Source organism: Battus philenor, unplaced genomic scaffold (genome assembly GCF_028537555.1).
Source record: "Battus philenor isolate CCGP_79_NKW_IND1 unplaced genomic scaffold, ilBatPhil1.0.hap1 SCAF_11, whole genome shotgun sequence".
NCBI lineage: Eukaryota > Metazoa > Arthropoda > Insecta > Lepidoptera > Papilionidae > Battus > Battus philenor.
The window spans coordinates 1655055-1674803 of NW_027181673.1; the positions used below are offsets into that span (position 1 = coordinate 1655055).

The 19749-nt window shown below is 34.7% G+C and overlaps 1 protein-coding gene and 1 pseudogene across 1 annotated transcript in view; both read left to right on the forward strand.

Moving 5' to 3' along the window:
* The window catches only part of LOC137931318 (acyl-CoA:lysophosphatidylglycerol acyltransferase 1-like), a 430599-nt gene that overhangs the window by 132735 nt on the left and 278115 nt on the right, over window positions 1–19749 (forward strand). The window lies entirely within an intron of this gene.
* LOC137930787 (histone H2B-like) lies at window positions 6980–7357 on the forward strand (annotated as a pseudogene).

Consider the following 19749-nt stretch of genomic DNA (forward strand, 5'->3'; position numbering starts at 1 on the left):
GTCCGTAACGGGGAATTACCTGTCCCCGTCTGCTGAACAATCCCGGACAAACCGTCGCACAATTGTGAGATGGGCTATAGATGTTCCCTGTCAAGGGACACCCGGGATTGTTTTCCGCCCGGGACTGCTCGATCCCGGGATGCGGCCGTGTCACCAACACTTGGCGCCTCTCGGCGGGGAATCCCCGACGTCCGACACGTTCGGATTCGTCTGCTTTTCATGTCTATTGGAATTGAATGTCGTTTATGTGTTATCGTTTTGGAATTGTCCGCTGTTGAATGTTTGTTTTTAAAGCATATTTTTACATTCTAGTCCTTTTGCGTCCACGGTCAAAATCCTGTGGTCTATATAAATCCTATATTAATACCATATAGAGTATTTTTTTTATTTTAGTCCTTTTTAGTATACTATTATATATAATTTTAAAATAAACATTGAAATTAGTAACTTTGAAATAAAAGGCATATATTTTAATGATTTGATGACACATATCAGAAAAAGTTCAATATACAATGCAGTAAATAATTTTGTTCCACTTTTAATACTCTTATAGGCCAACTAGCGTAGTTTCCACTAGACAACATATCACTTCGATGGTTATCGAACGAGTGACCGAGCTCCCGACTCAATAATCAAAACGCTGTTTCAACCCCACCACTCTCAATCCTTTTACCGGAAGTTGTCACCAAAGAGTGACGGGGTCGAGTAGTGTTGTCATTTAAGAAAAATAAAACTACCTTTTGTAAAATTATTACACATACTATACATTATTATTATTGTGTGTAATATTCGGTATTTTTTTATTCCTTTAAATTATTAAAGTTCTTAAATGTATAAAAATTGAGGGTAGTTCAAAGATAAATAAATCAAAGCTTCCAATTGTAATGTATAAAAACGTTTTTGCATAGACCTTCAATTAAATAACATCCCTAAAAACCGTTAAAATTTTCTAATATCTAATATATCTAATAATATATCTAATAATTAAAAATAACTTTAAATTTTATAAAATTATCTTTATTAAACATGCTTTTTCGTTTCAGGTAAGTACTCCGAACTATTACAACTATGCAGAACATAAAAGTAAGTATCAACATATATAATGAAAGGGAGTCACTACTGCAAAGATTTAAAGGTAATGAACATCTGAAATAAAGACTGTGCTTCATGGTTACTATAACTAATGTAAAAACAATTACTACACTTGTTACTTCGAACTGAAGTTTGTTTAATTTGTTACTGCATGTGCAGAAGTAGCTAAATATTGATTCTTTTGTTATTGTGGAGGATGAAAGGAGAAAGTGAAATAAAATTAAAAAAACGAATCTAGTTATAACGTTCCCACGCATGGTAGGAAGACACGATAGTTTCAAAAAAAGGGGAACTATGAAAATAAATTTGAGGCTGCTAATGGAGCCTTGAAGTTTAATCTATGCTTTGTGTGTCTGTTACACTGTTTTATATATAAATATATAATAATATTTGTCTTCGTTTATAATTATATTCACTTCAGTACGTTACAAAGGCTCAATTTGAATGAAGAATAGATGCCACAATATTTTTTTTTATGAATTTAAAAAAAGTAGGCATAACTGCTTTCGAGATTTAGAGAATAAAGTTGATGAAAACTAACACTGAAAAATATACATGAATATTTAGAATCAATTTTAAAATAGAAAAAACGTCTTTAAAATCAAATACAGGGTGGCCCATAAGTCCTTTGAAAAGTAAAATTTGAATAAAACGAACAGGGCGCGCGTGAGCGGTGCAGGGGAAGCGATGGGAGTAACTTCGGTTTCTGGGAATTTAGTCGCGATGGAGCATTTTACCGGAGCAGACCGTGCGTTTTGTGTGCGCGAGTTTTATAAAAACGACAATTCGGCAACCGTTGCGCGGCGTAAATTTCGAAAACACAAAGTTTTACACAACTTTGACGACACTCTAACTCTTCAAACGATTAAGAACTGGGTTGCTAAGTTCGAGGAGACCGGTTCGACGTTAGATAAACCGCGGTTGGGTCGCCCAAGGACGTTACGTACGGAACAAAACATAGACACAGTGACACAGTCTATTCGCGAAAATCCGACACAGTCAACTCGTAAGCGCGCCAGAGCATTAAACGTATCCAGGACATCGTTACAACGGATTTTGAAGAAAGATTTACATATGCACCCTTACAAAATTCAGTTGGTTCAAGAATTAAAGGAAACTGACGGTATTCAAAGACAAAATTATGCGAATGAAATGTTGAATCGGTTTACTTCCTTCAATAACATAATGTTCTCTGACGAGGCTCATTTCCATCTTAACGGGCATGTTAGTAAACAAAATTGCCGCTATTGGAGCCCCATCAATCCAAAACTTAAGCATCAGAAGCCCTTACATAGTCCGAAAGTGACTGTTTGGGCCGCTATGTCAACCCATGGTATCCTAGGGCCTTACTTCTTTGAGGATGGCAGAGGGCGCGCAGTTACTGTTACGTCGGAGCGATATGTGGCTATGATCGAAGAGTTTTTCATACCAAAATTGCAAAACTTTTCAGGCTTTAATGCCAGAACGCGGTTTCAACAGGATGGGGCCACTTCTCACACCTCTAACACTGCTATGCCCGTTATCCGTCAACTTTTTCCTGGCAAAGTGATCTCTAAGAGAGGAGACATTTCCTGGCCTCCACGTAGTCCAGATCTGACCCCGATGGATTTTTTTGTGGGGCTACCTTAAGGCTAAAGTATACGACACAAACTCGCGGTCAATTGAGGCCCTAAAAGAAAACATCCGCCGAGAAATGACAAGCATTTCAGCAGTGACGTGCCGCGCAGTCATCGACAATTTTAGACGTCGTTTGCAAGAGTGCCGTGATCGCCACGGATTACATTTAGAAGATGTTATTTTCATAAAATAATTCCCGTTTTTTAAGCTTTTTTTGTAAATAAAAATTTAATTCATAATGTAATTAGTTTTATTTTAATAATTTTTTTTCATTTCAAAGGACTTATGGGCCACCCTGTATTATTACGTAAGACGACACCGTTGTTAGTCAACTGTGTTTGGTGATCAATAAAACTAAATATAACATTAGATCCTTAATAAAAACGTATAAGATTTTACGAAATCGATTTAATTATAGCTCGTAAATATCGGTAGATTTACTACCTTCATAAAAATTTCAAGGCGCATGAGTCATCAAACTTACCACTTTCGTATACTCAAAAATAATATGTTTATTGTCACTCACGCCGGTCAATATGTCAGCCTTAATTTACGTAGTTACGATAACGATGTCTTTTTTATTTAATGGAATCAGGCGTTTCCTCGCTGAAGTCCATCCTAAGTAAGAAAAGCACCAATATTTAGCCACTTCCGCACATGCAGCGGTAGTCGTGCAACAAAGTGCACCGCCCGCCAGCCCGCTGATAAATGCGTATGCGGCAAACAATGCGAATCACACAACCGCCACCGCTAAATTAATCATCACGTGTTTCACCCCTCCACGGGGCATTTTCAGGAGTTATGTTACACCGATAAGTGCCAAACACAGAGTGACATGATGTCTTTTTTCCTATTTTTTTAATGGGAAATACCACCAAATAAATTTATGGCGATGGTCATACTTCGTAGTTTGATAGTCAGCTCTCAATGTCTGGAAAAGGTACGCCATATCATGTTCATCCTGTGCTTTGTGCAACTTTGCCTTTAAGTTTTCTTTAGCGAGTACCTTATCCTTAACGCCAGCGAAATTAACTTCCCTTTTACAGGGATTTTTTTTTGGTAACCTTTACAAACATTTTTAGGTTTATTTACTAAATCAAAATTATATAATTTTGTTTCATTTCTACAGTCATTATGTTATTTAACAATACAATAAAAAAAACATAAGCACGGTGTGAGAAAAAGGGTGCACAAATTATGCGAAACTTTTGAAAATTGGCATGCTCCCAAAAAGGAAGTGATAAAAACATGCCTGTCTTTTTCAACGAGCCTGATCTATGCAAGCCTTCACTGCTTTTTATTTCATCCCACTTTCAATTGGACAATATCTTTGGAACGACAATGTTGTGTTCATATCAACCATCAGGGCGTGGCCTTTAGAGTATATAGTAACGTATTATAGCGTGTCAGTTTTGCAGAACGCTGCAGCTATTGTGCTTACTACTCTTCTGGATTCGTCTCCTTTTTTCCAGCATAGGATACTCTACCGGCTAAAACCACAAGGATTTTCATGACACCTTTTGTAGAAACTTCTGGAACGTTTTTGCGAAGTACCATAGTTAGACATTGACCTAGTGGTTCACGGTAGAGTTGGAGATATACCTGTTATCATAAACACGCCACCGCAGAGTTAGACGTACAGTGGATTATTCTCTTATATTTTGTTATGGTGGTTGAATGTTGGCATGGTGCTACCTCTTCCAGAGTCCAGGTCTCCTTCTTCTTTCTCCAAAGCCTCTTTCTTTATTTCTCTGTTTACTTTACCCTTTTTTACGGCGAACCCGTCAATCTACTCGACCACCCCGTTATGTAAATCGTAAATCTAATTGAATTACTTACGACCAGGTGAAAAATTTAGAATTAAATACCATAAAAAAATAAAAAAGCCTGTTTAGTTTCTGCATCGATTTGAATTATTCATGGCCGTTGACTATGATCTACTTCCTCCTGGGACAGTCCATCTATTCGGAACGTGGAACGATTGATGTGACAAACTTTGTAGCTCACGCGCGGGTCGATGTCGACCGACGTTGCCTTGTCGAGTGGAAAGCCCCCGGAGGCAAATTCGTACTGGCTGCACGTAAAAGTTTCAGATACGTGGTCGAAGGATCTTCATTTTTTTTTTAATACCTATATAGATAGACTTTTAACTAATAAATTTGCGTCATGCTTTTCAGATGTAACAAACATTTTTCAGTATTTGTCTTCTGTATATGTCTTCGTATGTAAAAAAAAAAGTGTTTATTTATACAACTAAATGATAGTTATTTAATGGAATCAGGCGTTACCTCGCAGAAGTCCATCCTAAGCAAGAAAAGGACCAATATTTAGCCACTTCCGCACATGCAGTGGTAGTTATGCAATAAAATGCACCGCCCGCCAGCCCGCTGATAAATGCGTATGCGGCAAACAATGCGAATCACACAACCGCCACCGCCAAATTACTCAACGCGTGTTTCACCCCTCCACGGGGCATCTTCAGGAGTTATGTTACACCTATTAGTGCCAAACACAGAGACAGACTCAGTGTTTGGCCTATATTGGCCTATATTGGTCCTTTTCTTGCTTAAGTGATAGTTGCCTCTTTTGCGTAGGCCTGCTTTCCTAAACCGCTCCATTCATTACGCTCCTGTGCCTCCTAGATCCATAAAGATCCTCGTCTCTGGTTAAAGATTTCGTTCGATCCTTTACTTGAATTTGGTCGTCCTCTTTTCTTCTTCTTATCTCGGCACCGACTCTCTTGGGCGTTTTGTCCAACTGATGTTCATTCAGAAGTGTCCTGTCAAGTAAAAGTTTCCGGAGATTAGTACAGGCTGGATTGATGCCATAGCAGAGTCGAATAAAATGTAATCAAAATTAAACCATACGTTTTATCTGTACAAATATCCCGAGAGAACAAAAATATGCAATATTTTTAAGATAATAATAATGTAAAACGTCAGTGAAGTCTTTATTATAAACATAAACATGACTACTGCCAGATATTTTCCTTCTAGAATCCCAATTGGAAATATCGAAAGCGAAGTTTTTTTTTCAAACGTGCTAAGAGGCTGAATGGTTACAGGTGTTCTGTATATCGCATTTAGTATATATGCAGCGGAATTAGACCAGATAATTCTCCCGTCTTCTTTCTTCCATCGGACAACAAGCCGTACGGATTCACGATATCCGTACACGTTTGAAATTCCTTTCTCAACTAATAGAGATTTGTATGTAAATACTCCGTATTGAAATATATAGGATATAAAGCAACAACGTAACATAAGTTTCTAAGCTACTTGCAGTTGCAACAGTGCAGTTTTGAATTCCAACGAGGTATAGAGTAGAAGAGAAATTATAAAGTTTTGTTACAAAGGGAGCTCGGTAGCGTATCGCCGCTCGGAGGTGTAATATTCGCTTAAGAAAGTCGAGAACGAAGCGAGAATTCGCCCGAAAACTGGAAAGAATTTCACAGCCCGTGGGAAATAACGGGATTTGTTTTTGTTGCGTTATAGACGCCGCTGCGACGATTTTTGGCGACATTTGTGGTCTAAGTGATAAAATACGTGATGTCCGGTATTATGTATATATATAAATATTCTTGTATATATATGTAGTAATATATGTTTGGATATATTTATGTGTGTATAGTAGTGTATGTATTTGTATGTATGTATACCCTAAACTGCCCTATCCTTTACGTCTAATTTCCATCCATTGCCTGGTAGAGATCGCCTCGAGCGATTAGATCGGCTATGGTACTTTTTTATGAATTATGTCTTTTTTTAGTTATTTTCTATGGTTTCCAAAAAGTGGAAATAAAAATCAAAAAAGACTAAGAGATCGCGTCAGAAATCAGTTGATACGAACGAAAGTACGATTGACAACTTTAAATGGAAGTACACAGGTTGCACAGGTTAAAGTCATGTGGGCATCGGCTCCCCGATAGGGGATTCAGAATGCCACAACAGATTCTTACAATACTGCGAGGAGGTCACAAAGTCATAACTATGAACAAAAGCTCGTCATCTTCGACGAGTAACAATGATGACTTACTACAAAATTATCACTAACTATCACCCTAACAAAATTATCACAGAACAAACTTGAACTGCATTTTTGATTTATAAGTGAAGCATAAATTGGTAACTTTTTTGAACTAATTTTGTATTTAAATGGGAGAAGTATGAAACAAATAAGTATAAGTAATACGTATAATAATTAGGTAGTAACTCCACTATACTACTACTACTACTGACTGCTACTGCTCTACAATAGTGTTGTTGAAAACATGTCTCACAAGACGAGCGGAAAGGCAGCTAAGAAGTAGAATAGGGCTCAGAAGAATATTTCAAAGTCCGATAAAAAGAATAAGCACAAGAAGAAGGAAAGTTATGCTATCTACATCTACAAAGTGCTCAAGCAGGTTCATACCAACATCGGAATCTAGAGCTAGGCGATGTCAGTTATGAACTCTTTCGTGAACGACATCTTCGAACGCATCGCCATCGTAACTTCCCGTCTTGCGCACAACAAATGTTCGACTATCATCTCGAGGGAGTACCAGACCACAGTCAGATTGTTGCTTCTCTTCGAGTTGGCAAAGCACGCGGTTAGTGAAGGCGCTAAAGCCGTCACGAAGTACACTAGGTCCACTATAGGCTGCTGATGACTTTCGTAATCATTGCGATTGTAGTCGTAAGTTCAGTTCTCGGTATACAATTTGATATAACTCACACTTTGTGCATTAATTATACAATATTTCCAATGATCATAAACAAGCTTCCAGAGGATAGACAGTAGCGTCCTCTGCGTACCAAATTACCACATTGCGCTGGTCAACCAGCCTACCAACGGTGGTTATTGTTATATATCCTCCCATAGATATCTTTAGGGGAGGCCAATGCTTTTCAATGGGCATTTATATGTTAAATCAAAGATGAATTATGATAAAACGTGGCCGTTCACGTCGGGCTTCATGCGCAAGCGCACAGTGATTCACCGAGCTACGAGATCGAATCGAAAGTAACGCATAGCTCAGTCTATTGACATTATTGTTAAATTGGCATTGGGTAGTTTTAGTAGCATGCAAAATATTCCGATGGAATCTTAAGGTCTTTGTTAAAATACCATGTTGAAGTTAGAATTGATTTAAATATGAAATTCATTCTCAGCTTTTCACTTGTACCACACTCAGAGCGATGTGTTGTTATTAAGACAGATTCCTTTGGCCGTTGAAATTATGTAATTTGCGGCAAGCACTCGCAGCCCCGGTCTGGTATTGGACCGCCATTCACGTTATGAACGGTAAAGCCTACATCTTCGATACGAAGCGAACGGTTTGACCTATTTGTCGCTCTCGAAGTGTTCGACAGGCGAGAATGGCGCTGTGTATAGCGCTTATCGCTTAAAATGCTTTTTTAAAAATCTCCGGCGTCAGCTATTTGCAAAGGTTGTTTGTGTTTTTGTGACGGTCTGTTGTGTGTTTGCAGTTTTTGAGCTTTTTGCAATGTACGCAAAAATGTTGTTACATGTTCACTTTATTGGAGTAACGCTTTCGAAAATTAAACATAATACAAATGCTGACCATCTTTTTTCTTTATAAAAAATGTTGATACATATTTTTTACTATACATTATTATATGATGTGTAAAGATATCTGACACATTCGTATTCACAATAGTACTATTCGCGTTGACGTGTTGCGGCGAAAGAAGTGTAACACAAGAGTGTAATTTAATAGAGCAAGTATCAAATTGAATTATATTTTAACATTTATATTAACTCAAAATAAATGTCTGAGTATTCTTAAGGCTATATGGGTAAAATTCAAACACGACCTGGGTTTTTTAAACATCCATTGATCTATTATTCTTATAACAATAAAACTTTGTATATATTACAATATCATATTCACAAAGAATCTATCCATTATAGAAGAAGATCTTGAAGAAGAGAAAATAAGAATAAGGTTAATCGATACTAACTTTTACAAGGTCGTCTGTAAACTTTACGATTGGAAGGTCAAACTCTACACTTGTCCCGTTGGACAGTTTTTTTCGTTCTCTTATCTTAATCTAACAGGGACTTGTTTTGCGAAATATTTTTTTTTCAGTATTTTGTTCTTCATTATACTTCTTCCATCCTTGACGTAATATTAAATTCTCTCTTCTTCCTTCCTTCACAATATTCTTGATTTTATAACATACACAGACGTCACAGAGTGTTTGGCACTAATCGGTTTAACATAACTCCTGAAGATGCCCCGTGGGGGGGTGAAACACGTGTTGAGTGATTTAACGGTAGCAGTTGTGTAATTCGCATTGTTTCCGCATACGCAAGAATACTTATACATAAATATATATACATGTGTATGTCTATATATATATATATATATATATATATATATATATATATATATATATCACATAATATCTGCTGTTTTACCATTTATTTGAATGCTGATAGCGATTTAGCGCATCACATTGGTTCTGGTTACTCATTTCATAACACGACAGCGACAATAGCAAGATTTCTCCATAAACATAGGCGAATGAGCAGGCATAGTCAATTTCAAGTTATCCTGTGATCTAAGCAACATATCATGTGAGACACGTAAGAAAAGATATCTAGATTTAAGGTAAGAGGGAGTAAACAAGTTAAACAAAATACTATATAGAAGGGATGCGGGCATTCTGGTGAAGTAGAATCGGCAAATATACAACATTACTGAAGTGTTTTAAAATTAGCAATCTTCTCATTTTAGACCGAACAAGGTCATATAAAGAAAAGGCAACGGAAGAGGCGCCGGGCTGGTGCTTCACACAATTAGGTGCGGCAATTAACATAGATGTCCATCTCAACCATTAATTCCGTCGGACGGATCTTAAGTCTTTCTCAAAACCCTTATTTTTTTTGCCTTATTTTTTTGACGTACTATGGTCCCCTTTTGTAACGATCGTCCTTCCCGGACACTTACTTTGTTGCACTAGTAACGCGCCGCTTTGTCGATAAATTTATTTATTTTAATTAGTTTAAAGTAAGTTTACAGTGCTCGGCGATCAATATTGCACATCGACATTTGGAAAGAAACAATCGGATATTTTCGGTTTCGTAAAGCACCTGTACCACACAATACACGATCTCTGTACCACATTACCTATGTGACGTTTTGTTAGACATTGTATTTCTTGTGACAGAGAAAGCTCTACGAAGTCAAAACTAGTCGATTATCTCTTTCCAAAAATCGATGTGCACTATTTATCGCCGGGTATTGTACAGCGTGTTTGCTTATAGATGTACGTTGAAATTATGTTGAAATAATTTTTATTATTATTTATTATTAATTATAAAATTATGTATGTTGAAATTATTTATTATACATTTCATTTCATTCTATCCAAAAATGTAACACTAAACATACCATAACGAGACAAATGACTTATTTTGAACTTTTGCATTTAAAATGCACGTATCATATTATTGTTTAGGCATATTTGATTTCATGATCCTTTTACTAGATATTCTACAGTTATTGTACTATTTTTATTTATTTTATTTTCTTACTTAAAGCCATATTTCATACATTCAAAAAGCAAATATAAAGTCGGGTCATTTGACCAGATATAGTAGATATTAGTACCTAGTAAGTGTTGGTATGATTAGTGTGATATAGTAAAAAGAGTAGTTCAAAACTTTAATTACTACACAATAATTATTGGCTACTATCTAGTCAAGTTTCATAAATCCAAGACTTTTTTTTTAAAGTTATACAAGAATGTATATCTTATTCTATTGTTTAATATATCTAAGAGTCGAATTGGGGACTCTGTGAGTCTGAGCTAGTGCTCTGGTGAGCTGGGATTCCCCTGGAGTCTCACCCAGAACTGAAGCTATGACCATCTGATGTTATTAAGTTGTGTTTCTTGGAACGGACATCGCATGTTAAAATCGTTTTGAATATTGCTTACTTGGGAAAGTAGAGTCTAGGAAAGTTCTTGCCTAGTCTGTACATCATTTTGTAACAAGACGTCTGCTGGTTTTATAACTATCTGTCTCTGCAGCCTTTGTACTTCCAGAACTTATAGGTCTGTCGTATGCCAACGTAATAAATACTTACTGTAACATTTTTCAAATTGATCACTTTATAAAGGTTTATAGTACATAGTTTAAAAACCTTTCTTGACTTTTGAACGATATATTCACCGCTTTAAAGGTTTTATATCTATAAATAAACACATCGTATAATAAATAATTATGTAATCAGAGATGATAAATGTTTTTTTTTCTAATTTAACATCTCTTTAATTAGACACAAAAATAGACAGTTTATATTTATTTATTTAAATATATGGATATTTATTAAGTATGCATATTAATAAGGTTTTACATTCCCAAGTTATGTTTCTAAGTTTTAAAATTATTTAATAGGATTCTATTAAAGTATGAAAGGATTTTTAAGTGATAAAGCGGAAGAAATTGCTCTACAACTGTATTGTCGACTTTTTTCAGATCATCATGCGTTTTGAACACTTCTAGCATTAAGTTGAATGATATCATCACTACTGAGTTTATTATGATTATATTTATTTAAATATTCTTGACGTTTTATTTTTGAAGTTCTCATATAAAAGTGATCGTCGTAAAAGGTTCAATACGTATAATAATATTTTATATCTTTAATACGGTATTATTTGAAATAACTATACACATTAGAAATTGCTTAAGAAATGTTAAGTATGTTTCAGCGCATACAATGTAACTGAGAAATAATAGGATATAAGCTACAGACCTAATCGCTTTGTTCGTAGCGAGGATTCGACTCGGAATATGAAGTTAAGATTACGTTCTCTACATGATTAAGCCTATAGGGGAATCCCCTTTGAGGCTTAGACTTTGTTACATGCTACCGTGCCTTACATAGATTTAACTTAATGTTACTTGATACGGTTGTAACTTAGCTATGTGAATTATAAATGGTGTATTTATTTTTGCTTCATCGTCAGTAAATTTAGTGTGGGACTCCTTTTCCGTAACTTCATGACGTCAACACTATATATATTTTATCTAATATATAAAATTCTCGTGTCACGGTGTGCGTGACTGAACACCTCCGAAACGGCTCGACCGATTTTCGTGAATCTTAGCGCGTGTATCGGCCTGGGTGGAGAGTCGGACAACATCTATGTTTCATTCCCCTAATTTTCATTTCATTCAACCCCAATTCTTTATTTGTTTTTTTTAATGTTTCCTAGAAATAACATACATGGCAAAACAAAGTTTGCAGGATCAGCTAGTGATAATATATTAATATTTATGACACCTACGTGTTCTGTAAAAACTACTTTGTAAACAGAATAATATATAACGTAGTCTCCTATGCTATAAGACGACTGCCAATAAGGTGGTCAGATGACCTTGTTTAAGTCATCGGAAGATGCTAGATTCAGGTCCCTTCCAAACGGGTCGTAAATCTATGGAAGAGGTTTATGACCCGCAGTGGCAGTATGTATAAATTCGTTTTGTCAAAATATATTTTTGATGTGCCAAATCACATGCCGAGATTTATTTTGCAATGCTGCAAAAATTATTTATAGAAATATAAAGAATGCAGAATTACATCAAAAACATTCGTCGGCAACTGAAAATTTATTAAGTTTCCTGATTAAAAAATACTCGGTCTAATTTGGCCGGCTTCCACATTTGCCAGAATGAAAATGAGATTTCTGCGGAAGCGGATTTGTAAGAAGCGTAATGTTTTGCTCGCACCCCGCGCTGTGAAATTTTTTAAATCACATTCTTTCTGTCTTTTATTTTTATATTATCATATCAACGTAAAACATAGAATTCAACTTGGATTAGCTTCTGGGAGCACTGAAAGATCTTGTCCAAAATACCGCTATGCTTGAAGACGAAGGTCCTTGGCCAGTATGTGTTATCCGTGATGACTTTCGAATCTGAGATGTGGTCGCTTACCATGGTCCTAATAAGAAGACTCGAGGCCACAGAGATAGCAATGAACGGTGCTGTGATAGTGCTCAATTCAAAAATGAGAAGATCCACAGAAGATCAAAGGTTACTGAAGTATCTCGAAGAATTGCTAGTGTGTTTATGGGCGCCGCAATGTGCAATTTCATAGTAGCGACACCGTGCTGATAAACGGACAGGGCCCGTCACTAGATCAACTGAAACAATCAAGATGCAGAAGGTCAATGAAGGTATCGCAAGGTCTTGTTTTCTTGCAGTGGGCGACTATCGGTCGACATGAATTGATGTTTTATGGTCTTTGTGCTTTGTTTGGAACTGATCGGTGTAACATAACTCCTGAAGATGCCTCGTGGAGGGGTGAAACACGTGTTGAGTGGTTTAACGGTGGCAGTTGTGTAATTTGCATTGTTTGCCGCATACGCATTTATCTGCGGGCTGGCTAGCGGTGTACTTTTTTGCTCGACTACCACTGCATGTGCGGAATTGGCTAAATATTGGTTTTTTTCTTACTTTGTGATTTGGTAATACTATTTCTTCGCCCAACCGTGTGGTGTAGGTGGGGAGCAGTGTTTGTTGCCGACGTTTTGGTTATTTCTGTGTTTAAGTTTCCTTCATTTTAAGATTTCTTCTTCTCGGCGGCTCTCTTGCATGGGAGTTCCAAGTCCGTGCGATGACTCATGTTGGTGACCTCCCAAGAACGGTGGAGAAGTTTAAGCTATAGTACCTACACGAACAAGACTATTGTTATTTTAAACGAAATTCCACACAGGCTCTTTTACAGTAATCACTTGTCATCATGAATGTCAGAGATGCTCAATTTAATCTTTTATTATAAGATAACTTAGATCTAAGAATTCGGTGGTTTTCTAATCCGGTGAAATTATTGTATGCAGTGCCTGAGCCAAGGTTTCATAGGGAGCCAGATATGCTATCATTAAAGAAGTGCTAGGATAAGCACCCTCAACGCCCTGCCACTTCGCACCCGCGCAATCTAAAAATGATATTTGGGCAGCAAAGCCACTCAGGAAAAAAATAGAGATAAAGAGGGTATTGCAGTGATGTACGGATGCCTAAGACAGAATTTAGTTGAAGCCCATTTAAAACAATAAATTTTATTATTGTAACAGTACTATTGTAGATTGATCTTCTAGTAATGTTACTTCGTATTTATGTAAAGGTAGTAATGTAAGTTTGAGAACATTATCCGACTGTTCAGTCATATTACGTTTCAAAGCTTTGACAATAGAGGTTAAATGTATCGTTTAATCTTAAGTATATCTATCGTATTATATTTGAAGATAATGTTTCATTAATATGTGTATGTAGATATTCAGAATACAACCAACTCACATTGACAAAGATTGGAGGTTTTAATAAGGAGTTTTTTGTTGTGAATGTATTGCTCGTTTATAAATATGTTATATTTTTTTATGGGTGGCCAATAACATCTTGCCATATAGTAATGTCTATAATTTTAGTCACATATCATCATTCATCATTTATTCCTATGTCCGGAACATGGGGCAGAGGGCGTCCACAGTACGTCGCCACCTTGAGGATCGGTTCAGTTATGTACTGTTTCAGTTTCTTTAATCGTATATTTTCGGGTAGGCGAGTGATTAGCCCATTATACCCTAGCCTGCTGGTGGTGCTGCCACCTTGGAGCCTGCATGCTCGGTTTTATATCGGGTTGCCTCCCTAATTAGTTATTTCTGTGTTAAGGCGCAGAAGACTCGCTCTTTTGCCCTGCACTCTCAGCTCAGCTGCACCTCGAGGTGGTAGCAGTTCCTGAGAAGGATGACGAGAACGTGAGGTGACTCGGACTGGCCAAGAATCTGCTTTAAACTTGGTGTGCCGTCACTAACACAGCAGATGATTTCTTGGCATTTTATAGGTGATGCTATTCTCACATATAGCGATTCCCACCAAGATCGTACACTGACTCCCTTCTCCCCCCATTAGGGAAATATAGTAAACAGTATTAATTTTAATATACAATAATTCGTAATTTTTCAATTGCTTTTTGTTGCTATGTTATCAATATATTATTGATTTTTTATAAAACCATAGATTTTTAGATAGAGCGTAATATATATCCATCTTCGGCTTATTGTACGTGGCAAAATATCTATAATAATATCTTGTATGTCTGCAAAAATATAAAATATTAAAAAAATTGCGATAGACACGATGTTAATACAAGAAATTTAAATAAGCTGTGTGCTACTAGTTTTCGTTTTCAAAAATTATATCAAATTATAGCACTAGGTATACATATGTAGAATAAAATTCTATATATGATTAAAGTTAATATTTAAAAACGATTGAAAAACGTATGTTGATCTATCCAAGGATACTATAAGGATGTTAATGCGTGGAATTAAATGTTGTCAAGCACTCTATAAAACTATATTTGTAAAGAGCAACTGTTGAGTTTCTCGCCGGCTCTTTTCCATACTATGGTTGTCTGTAAGATATTGCCTTGTGTGATAAGACCACCCATTGTACTTTTTTGAATATCATTGTTAAACTTATTAAATGTATCTTAACGTGTACAATAAAGTATATTAAATAAAAATAAATGAATAATATAGATATCATAAATTTATTTTCATATGAAGTGTAAAGTAAAAAAGCTAGTTAGGTGAAAAAATTAATAATAATGTTGTAATACGAAATTATTTTTATATAAAAGAAACATACGAATCTAATGCATGTTGATTGCAAGTTTACAGGAGAATGGTCAGTACGCGACACGTTTTAGCAGTTCGCTTGAGAGGATCGCAATCGACAGTTCCATTGCGCACATAACACGGTGTACATTTTTAATTGCCTTTAGAAACCGCCGTGGGAACCGTTATACGGGTTAAATGGTCTGCTAAAGATTTTGTATCCTCATTGCATAGTAAGCGTCAGTAATTTTGCAAGATTTCTTTATTAGCGTTTAATATGTCAAATTTCGTTACTAAGAGTATGTGTTACGAATTTTTTTTGTTCCTTCCAGTTTCTGTTATACAAATATTTTATTTGTATTTTTATTATATATTATGGCTATGCACTTCAAAATATTTGCAATTTTACTACGGTTTTATAGTAGACGCTATCTAAATAATATATAATTTTATTGTATTATAATAACAAAATATAATCTAGGGGCGACCAAGCTGCGGTTCGCGGGTATCGTGTGGATTTTTTAAAGTATTATTTGTGGCTCTCTATCAAAATTATCCGAATTAAAATTTTCAGTTATAATATTTTAAATAAATATTAACATTCCGTAGGTGTTTCAAAAAGTTTTTGTGTAACACTATTGTTAAATTTTTTTGCATATTTAAATTAGTATTTTACTGCGGACTTTCAGGAAGCTTGGCCTCTCCTGACAAATACTAACAATATAAGTATTTATTATTTATATATTTAATACGGGATGATTAGTTTTAGCACATATATATATATATATATATATATATATACATATATATATATATATATATATATAACAATTTCTACAGGGACAGATTGTTAATTAATTGTAATATATAGTAATCTCTATTTTAAAAATGCTTTTTCGGCAAAGGGTATACCATACAATTGACAAGAAATGAGCTGTTCATTCATCCTTTTAAATCCTATAATATATATATACACATCCTACAGAAAATCACATCCTTTCAGAAAATCATTGGTTTCAAAAATAATAAATAAGGTCATGTTATAGTAAGAAAAAGCATTTTTAAAATAGAGATTACTATATATTACAATTAATTAACAATCTGTCCCTGTAGAAATTGTTTTGTCGGAAAATATTGGGCAGCCATTCTGATAGCAATATAAATTATTGCAATATGTTTCAGAGTGATAACTTTGTATAGGTATATTGTAAAATGAGCTCCATATTAATCCCTGTAAAGTTTATACAACAGTAAATAATCAGCCTGTATAAGAGCTGACGTTTTGCAGGTATAAAAACTTTTAAAAAAAAAATATATTTTGTAATAAAAATATTTTAAATTCTTAAATATTATATTTTTAGTATTATGTTATAATGTAATAAAAAATATAAAATTACACAGGCCAGAAAACCGAATCTTAGGTTATTAAAAAAATATATGTATGGAAATAATATCAATGAAATGCATCAATATTGACATTAAAAATTTTAAAGTTCGAATACACTCGTTCTAAATTTGAATTTCCCTGAATTTTTTTTACATTATGAAACTTTTGTATGACATATAAAAACGCGCATTATTTTATAACTTCCAATTTGAAATTATAACAGATGCAAAAAATTTAAATTGATACCGAAATATTTAATAGATGATTTAAGTAATGCAACGGAATATTTTTTTTTAAATTTCTTACTTATTATTTTTATTTATTTATATACAACAGCAAAACACATAAATTGAAGTTACATTAAAAGTAACTGTATTAATAATGGTTCTATTATTAAGATGATGGAAGGAAGGCGATGAAAGCAAGAAGGAATGAAGAACAAAATGAAAGATGTTGTGATGGAAATAAGATAAGAATAAAAGAAATTGAGAAGTATGACAGTGAGTGAAGAATAAAGATGAAAAATCTAAAAAACTTATTTGTAAACAAAGACCCTGATCCTAACTAATTAGGGGTACGAGAGCCCTCCAATAGCGGGGGCCATAAAAAAATGGTTCTATTATGTGTTCCTATATAGGTGACCAAAAATTTAAAATTTCCTATTATACTGTAGAAAGATTAGGATCAAATTTCATGTAACATAATTTAACACGTTTAATGTACTATTTAAATAAATTTATATTTAAATATAAATCACATAAAAATTTTAATTTGAAAATATTTTCAATTTTATAGATATCGATAAAAATTTTAATCGATGTACATCCCTACGCCGATGCTCTCCCGTCGCTCTTTGTTCGTCAGCTTATTTACGGCTCTTCTTTGACGTATCACTTGTCCCGACACGTCCTGTACCAGATCCAACAGGTTCCGACATGATTTCAAAGGCCATGGGCCGGGCCATAGTGACCCTATTTTTTGTGATAAATATGCAACAAGTTATTGCTTATTGAATTGTATATTAAAAAAATATTCGTTAAATTTGCTTTTACTAATGTTTTTCTACGTGCAAAGAGTGTGTAATTATTTTAGTATAATCATTTTGGATGGTCTGTTTGTATCGGGCCAGTTTTGATGGCATTAAAAAAGTTATACTTTAGAAAAAGAAACAAAAATGAAATTATATTTTATGTCGTTTTTCTGTTTATCAAAATGAGTGATTATAATCCCCTAAAGAGGTTGTAGGTGATTATATATACTTGGAAAAACTGTCCAGCTTGATAAGTGCAACTTGGAGAACGAGACCTCGCCGAACCCAACTCGGATGGGCAGCATTCAGGAAGCTCCGAAATCTTATCGTCTATAATACCGCAATGTTTAACCCCTAAATGCATGACTTTTATTTATATTTTAAATATTCATATGTCATAATGATAAGTACATTACAATGCAGGGTAAAATAGAAAAAAATATATAAATATAATATTTAAATACTTATTAAAAAACCTTGTGTTGCAGATATACAATACATGCTACAATACTATGCATTTACTGCTACTTATGGCGTTTAGGCAGTATGTTGCAGTTTTTCATCATTATGCATTTAAGGAGACTTTTCTTTAAATAAAACGTAGTTTTAAGTATTATCTTAAATTCCACCAAATTAACAATTTCCAGCTGATACTGATATGCTGCAATGGAACCGTCAACAAACTATTTATCCAAACATGCGATAACAAGAATATGTATTTCAGCATCACAATAAACTTTCTTGGCATCGTCGTCATCAGTTCTTCAACAGTAGGAGGAAAACTGGAAATAGGCCTTCCCCTTTCATGTATATATAATCATGCTTGTAATATTAAATGATTATCATCATTTCAACGGTAAAATTTCTATTACTGGACATAGACCTGTCAGGTAGATTTCTAATTCTTCCAGTCGGAAGCGGATCTGCCTGCATCCAGTATGTTTCGTAGACCTTGAGAAGGTCATCTGTCCACTTTGCAGATGAATGTCATGCGCCATTTTCCAACAAAAACCAGTGATCATTTAGCTGTAGAAATATGGCGTGTCATACTAGACACTTCAAATGGTATAGCTTAAAAAAAATATTGTTATACTATTTTGAGTGTGACTGTACAAAGTGTTTTAAAATTTAGCATCGTTCACTAGTCGGTAAAGCATCGAGATTCGATAGTACAGTCAGGTAGACAAGTTGGCGATCTTTCTAACAGCAGTTTGTTTCGCAAGTGCGGACAGTCTGGTCCCGGCGGCGGTCCGATGCATATTCAAGAGACGTCTCCTGAGCAACGCGGTTGAATTTCAAAACGGCACCTCGGCACGTCGCCCCCGCGTTTGGGGAATACCTCGCGCTTCGGCTCTGGCTCGCCATGTTTGCATTTCGAATTAAAAAAAATAAAACAAAAACAGTTTTCTTTTTTTGTTTTAATTGACTTTACGATCCGCATGTTCTAAAAGTACACCGTGATTGGCATTTTAACATATATAAACTTTTTTCAACGAACAGAGATTTTTGTAAGCAAACAAAAAATTAAAAAAAATATGTTTGATAGCAAGTACGTTAAAAATATCAAATCTCCTTTTTTTCATTGTTGAATAATGTCGCTACGATCTCTTTGTTTTTGTACTTTTCTTTTCAAATCATTAGTTATACTATCCTAGATTAACATGCAATTAATGACTCAAATGCAAGTTAAATAAAAACCAGTTTAACTAAACTGAAATGAACATAAAAAATCGACAAACATTCGGTATATCTTTAAAATAAATTTATATATAACAAATAAAATATAATGTTATTTTATATATTAAAAAGATGCTTCCTTTTCCAATTGTCATCATAGAAATTAAGATTAGAAACGCACAAAAATTGTATATTTTATATGTAAATTGGAGACATTTTTTTTTCAAAATTTATTTACATTTAACTATAGTAGGTGCCATTTTGTTTGTCGATTTTTTCCATCTAATAAGTATTGACATAATGCTGTT